Source organism: Solanum lycopersicum, chromosome 11 (assembly GCF_036512215.1).
Source record: "Solanum lycopersicum chromosome 11, SLM_r2.1".
Lineage (NCBI taxonomy): Eukaryota > Viridiplantae > Streptophyta > Magnoliopsida > Solanales > Solanaceae > Solanum > Solanum lycopersicum.
The window spans coordinates 49,455,020-49,461,665 of NC_090810.1; the positions used below are offsets into that span (position 1 = coordinate 49,455,020).

At 31.8% G+C, this 6,646-nt stretch overlaps 1 long non-coding RNA gene across 3 annotated transcripts; it reads right to left on the reverse strand.

Moving 5' to 3' along the window:
* Positions 1-69: 69 nt before the first annotated feature.
* LOC104644635 (uncharacterized) lies at positions 70-6,646 on the reverse strand. Of its 3 annotated transcripts, none has more exons than XR_738505.4 (7): positions 6,372-6,646; positions 4,955-5,064; positions 3,806-4,167; positions 3,469-3,595; positions 1,909-2,013; positions 1,288-1,668; positions 70-159 (listed from the first exon to the last, which is right to left on the reverse strand). It is a non-coding gene; the product is annotated as an uncharacterized lncRNA (long non-coding RNA). The 3 variants fall into 3 exon arrangements; XR_738506.4 differs by having other exon boundaries at positions 4,955-5,067; XR_738504.4 differs by lacking the exons at positions 4,955-5,064; positions 6,372-6,646 and having other exon boundaries at positions 3,806-4,928.

The window sequence follows — 6,646 nt, forward strand, 5'->3', positions numbered from 1 at the left end:
AGAAAGTGATTGCTTAAAGATCTCTAATATCAACAAGTTCCAAAAACCCAAAAGTGTCATTCAAACGTATATGACAACAATACAAAAATTTCTTCATCTTTTGCCACAATGGATCGAGTTTACTTCTGGCCAAATTCAAATTCAGTTACCTACATTTTCCTGCACATTTAAAATAAAATTATAAGTTTGTGAATTAATTGTGGAAGTGCATAATCAGAGAGAATTCACTGCAAGACAACCAATCCAAATCTAAATACAATTTCAATGTAAAAATTACACATTATAAGGACTACAACATTTGCACAGTCTTCTGTTGTTGGCTCTCAAAAATTAAACTTCAAAAGTTTAATTTGTGCAGTCTTCTGTTGTAAACTTCAATGTAAAAATTACACACAAGTAGTTCAAACAAACCAGTGATGACCACTAGAAACAAGGTTCATAACATACTCTAGAAGTGTCCACAAAAATCAATACATAACAACATGAACATGATATTTTCAAAGAACTGCAGCATAGGCCAAGGTTCATCATCAGACTGCATCTCTAGTGCATACAAAAAAGACACAAACATCATCAGACTGTATCTCTAGGGCAAGGTTCATCATCAGACAGTGAACAAAAAATACAGACAAGAGAAATGTTTAGTAAGAAGAGAAGGAATGCTATAAAAAGACACAAACAAAATCTTGAACAAGTTAAAGATTTAACAGACAATGAACAAAAAATAGAGGACCAGTAGCAAGAAAAACCCCTGCAGATTTTCCTCTCCAATTTTCTCTGCCTTGTCTGTAGTTTAACAAGTAACCATTAAGGATCTATCAAACATAATAAATCTACCCACAAGATCACAGGCTGCACCACATTAATACTAACAGCCACAACCACCTAGCTAACAGACACCAATATGAATAAAATAGCAATAGCTTCATAAAGGTGCAGACAGACCATTAAAAGACCAGCTACAATAGCCTTTACAATGAGCTGGATTCAGAAGCTAAAGGTAGAAAATAGTGTCATCATTTTTTTAATTGAACACCATTGGAATATGCCATAAAACATAATGTGTTAGCCACAGACTCCTCAATTGCACAATACTAACAGAACAATTATTCAACTAACAATTCGAATGCTTAAACCAAAAACAAAAACATTCTTAACAGTTATAAATAGGTGGACTAAACTTGGACAAGTAAAAATAAGTTTTGAATTTCATTACCAATAACACCAACTAAACTAGAAGAAAAACAATATTGACACTATTAATAGAGAATTTGAAATATAAAATACCTTTTGATGAACCGAATCTTGAGCTGACCCAGAAGAATATGGAAGATTTGTGCCTTTTACAGCTTGTGCACTACTTGCATCAATAGGTGAAGAAAGGTTAGATCCAACACACCCGGGTATATCTTGAAAATTCAATCCAGGGTTGTTTTGCAGCAATTGAGTGAATAAATGTCGCATTTCTTCTCTCAGTTCTTCCTTTAGAGAAGTGATTTCATCGGCATGCTTTTGTTTTAGATTGTTAATTTCCTCATCTTTCTTCAAAGAACTTGTTGTCACTGATCTACCATAGCACCTAACTCGACCAGGCTGCTCCTTTCCAAACACTGCCCTAAATGCATCATCAGCTATTTCCCCAGAATTTTGGCGACTTTGAAGTTCAGCCTATTGAATAAAATTGGCATCCATAGTGAATTGTAAGTAGTATCAAGCATTCAAACATTATGAAAACTTTTCGTAAAAAATAATTAAACAATGTCGACAAATAATTGATATCTCCTCGAACTTGCACAACAAGAAGAAGAAGAAGGCATACATGATTAAAATTTAATGTAGTCAAACTCCCCACGATATAAATGTTAAGTCTGAATAAAGTTCACTAATAATCCTCTTTGAAAAACTTACTATTGCAACTTGGGTATCAGCCTGGATTTCCTTTCCCGTCTTGGTACGAGTTGCAATAAATATTTCAGGCTTTGATGGTTCTTCGTTGTTGTCTTTGGCTGCACGCTATAGATTATATCAAAAGAGTTTAAAACATGCGAAGGAACAGAAGTATAAGCTTTATGTATGTATGACAAAATTCATATTAAAGAGGACAGAACAACAGGAGATATCAGAATATGCAGTCTTAAAAGATGATTTTTAGTTCACTTTTTTGGACAAAGTAGACTTAGCTAGTGAAACTCAAATTTGGAGAGTCCGATTTCTAGTTCACTTATCAGAATATGCAATGGTGTAATAACATATTTGGAGAGTCCGATAAACATAGTTAAAAAGTGAGAAGGCTCTCTATGATTAGGAATGTAAAGAAGAGAACAACATTATTTTTTGATGTTAATTCTTATATGTTAAAACTATTTTTTTATTTAGTTTCATCACGAAGATGAATAGACTATAGTCTTATAGATATGGTCACAAGTTTCAAACTTGAAAGCGTACAAATTACAACATGTTTATTCTTCAAAAATTACAAAAGAATAAATGTATATTAAGCTCTTCAGTAGGCTTATTCCTGTTCACTACTAACTGGAATATCCACAGTTTGACATAGACTAAAAGGAAAGGCATCAAACAACTGAAGTCACAGAGAAAACATGTTGGTGGATACCACCATAGGTCTCTTCCCCCTGAAGCTCAAAAGAAACACCACTTTGTGGAGCATGACAGAACCATTGAAGTCGATAGGAAGGAGAAACATAAAGTCAGTGAGGAAAAAAGCACTTGACCATAGACTGTCTTTACAATTCTATTTACTACTATTTTATATGGAAGAACTTGACATGTAATGAAATTGGAAAGTTACAAGCTATTTTCTCATCTGTTGCATCTAACTCATCAAATAGGTCAGACTTTAGCATCATACAAGACTTTCTCTCCATTTTGTTTGCACTAACTTCTCCTAATTCTTCTAAAACTTAGATGAAGCAAGCCTCACTTTCAACAATATCCAAAACTCAACAAGTTGTCCATACCACAAAAACAAATCTTCTACTTTTATTCTGTTGTTGCTAGTAACAGTTAGCAAAAAAGACTGTCACAAGTTACTGCTCCCTCTCCACCCGTTCTAGACTTGAAAAATATATGTTATATCTCAAATTTCTAAGGCATATGATTTATTTTCTATATAGTGCAACTCAAACTACAAAAAAAGTTTAACAAATTCATAGTACGAGCTGATCCCAAAACAACTAAGCAATATTGAACCAATGTTTGTGATCTATACTTGAAAAATGCACTAGACAAACAACAAAATGACTTCTAGACACTTCAAGACATGTAGTCGAAAAAAAATATTTTACCAGCAAATAGCTACAAGACAGAATCAATGTTGTTAACAAAGGAACAAACCAAGCTTAAGACGAGCACAATCATGAACTCAGGAAGACTAAAAAAGACTAAAAAAACAGTGACATTAAAACATACATTAAAACTTTTTCAAATTCATGTAGAGTAGCTACTTACACTTGACGAAATCTATATTAGGGACAAAATATTATAGGTATCGCCAACTTCAACACTTCAGTTCTTCGAAGAAAGATAACTTAGCTACAACTCAGTTCTTCAGATACTTTTGACTTAGCTTCAGCTTCTACATTCAACATTCAAGAGAAAAAATTAGTCTGTCAAAGATAATCTGCCCATTTATACGTCATACAACTACAAACTAAACTCCCTAAATGAACAAAATTCGTATCAATAACACAAGTCATAAAAACCCTAACTTTAATTTTGGACTGACACAAAAGAATATCAAAATCTTAGAGCTATAATTTAGACTTTTGAAGATAAAATATCTTACCTGATAAACTCTATTCCAACAACCCTAAAGCTTTAAGATATGAAGCAAGTTGATTTGTGAAGCATTTTCTTTCAACTTTCAAAAGAAAATCTGATGGAACAACAGTTTACCCAAGAATCTTTGAAGAAAATCGTCTTCTTCAGCTCTCCAATCTTGAACAACGAAGCTCGGAGAGGAGGATCCTCTTCTTCAGTTTGCTTTAGAGGAATCGCGTTGCTCTTTGATTCTTCGGCTGAAAATGGTGTTCTTCAACTGAACTTTGACAGAGTTTGTGACGAAAATCGATTTCTTCCGTTCTTCGATCCTGTTTTTCAGTTCTTGCAAATGGGTTCTTCAATTCTGGATGAAAATGTGTTCTTCAGCTGAAAGTGAAAGTTTCAGCTGAAGTTTCAGTAATGTTTCCCATTTTGTTGTTTTAATGTTTTATTATTTTTAATATTTCTTTAATGTTTTATTTTTTTGGCCAAATAAAAATGGAGGGAGATCAAATTTTAATGTTAAAATGTTAGAGGGAATATAAAATTTTGGGAAAACACTAAGGCAACATTTTTCATGTGTTGTATTAACAATTATAAGAATAGCACACTTTAAAAGTGTGGCCATTTATGTAAATAGTTGTTGCCAACTATAACAACACTTATAAAGTGTAGGTTATCCCATTAAAGAGTACACTTTAGAAGTGTTGCTAATATTAGTGTAACTAAAAGTCAAAATCTTTGGCTACACTTTAAAAACGTCCCCAAAAGTATTTTAGGCAACACTTTATAAGCGTTGTCCAGATTTAGTGTTGTCGTAGACCTAAAATGGTGTAGTGTATACAAAAGATAACAACAATTTTGTGAATAAACTATCTTTATCTATAATTTTTAATTACTGACAAACTGAGATCGAAAAGACTGTCAACTTACTTCTTTTTAATTAATATATAGTCATCTATTCTTAGCAACAACTTGATATAATGATATCCTTAAGGTTTAAAACTATGGCTAGCCATCTATGAATTTCTCCTTGAACTTGTAATGAATTTATTATATCACTTTCTACATTCATGAAATAAAATGTTACTTTTAACAAAAAGAAACTTCAACTAAATATAAGAAATTGTAGTCCATTATGGTTGAAAAATGTGTTGATAATCTTGAAACTCACATTTCATTGTATCCAAAGTAGCCCCCTTTATCTGTGTGAAGATGCCGCTTGGTCCCACAAATTTCACACACAATATGTTGGTCTCTATGTGGACGCTCAAACAACTTCATCTGCTGCCACAAAAAATATTTTTCAAGTAATCCTTTTCATAGCATATGGATTGAAATTCCTCTACATGAAATACAAATGACCTTTGTTTATGCAAAATATCAAGAGTACAATATTTTAAGCACATTCTAATTTCTGGAGGTCCAAGGGCAAAGTGCTTGTATGCTGATGAACAAAAAGGAAAGTTCTTGTTAAATCAAAAGAGTGGTGTGTGAGCAACCTTACCCCTACTTGTGAAGGTAGAGAGTTGTTTTTCAATAGACTCTCATCACTATTTTCGGATATGCTTCTGAAAAAACATGTTTACATAAATTTTTAACAAAAATTGCTAGATGCAACATATAGAATTGACTGAGCAAACGAACAATCAAGTTCATTTATTTTCTCTTATAAGCATAAAGTTTGTACATATTACAACATGAAAGAAACTTGATTCTTTATTCAATTTACTTAAACAACATCCCTGTGATTCAATATACTCAAAATAGAACATAAAAGTGAGTTAAGATATACAATACATATACAACTTTAAAGAAAAAATATAGGCAAGAAATACAATAATTTCCTTTATTTTCATTATTGCTCCACATACAAGATATGAAAGATTTTCACGCTTTAAATTGCACTGCTAGAGCGTAACTTCATAATATTAGTCTTGTTCATGTTGTTTTGTGTATCCGTATTTTTGCAATTTTATAAACCTGGCATAGGCTTTGACGCAACCACATTTATTTAAATCTTCAAATTTCTTTAACTTCTCAATTGTTGTTAAGTCACAAATATAGCAACAAACATACACCTACTAATTGAATGATAAAGTTGCATCCCTTCAGAAGGAGCAATAAGCATTGAGCACATAAATTCCTAACTCAAAAAATCTATAATCTATCCCAATCAACTTAAAAAATGAAGTAAAATATTAAAACAGAATTTGAGAAAAAAGAATAAAAAATATATCTTTAAAAAATTAATGAAAAAAAATTGTGTATAATTTATACATATCTCAAGAACACAAAAAAGGAATTTAACTCGTGGGCAAAAATCTTATTGCATTTGGTGACTTTTTGATTGATTGATCAATCTGTGGATTGAGAGAATATAATTTCACTCTTAAACCCTAAGTTTTCATTCAAAGCTTAAAATAAAAATCTAAAACTCCTAAACAAGTGAACAAACAAATAATAATAACAACACAGCCTTAGAGCATAGAGTCATGACAACACACCGTCAAAAGAAAATATGAGACTTTGAAAAAGTGAAATATGCCATAACAAAAAATTGAAAGTGATAAAATATAGAGACGGTAAACCTTAGAAAAGGATGCACAATTTTTCTCGAACTAACGAAAAGATGCCTCATTTGATTCCATAAATATTTGATGCTTATGCTTTATCGATTCTCTTTCTCTTACATGTCGTATGTTTCAAATTGGAATATTCAACAATATAGCTGATTTAACTCGTAACTCATAAGCTTTGAACCGTTAGGAGAAGAAGATATTTGAGGAGATGATCCATCATTTTGGCTATGAGGTGTTGACAATTGCTATTAATAATAACAATCTAGAAGTTAAGGAAAAAGATC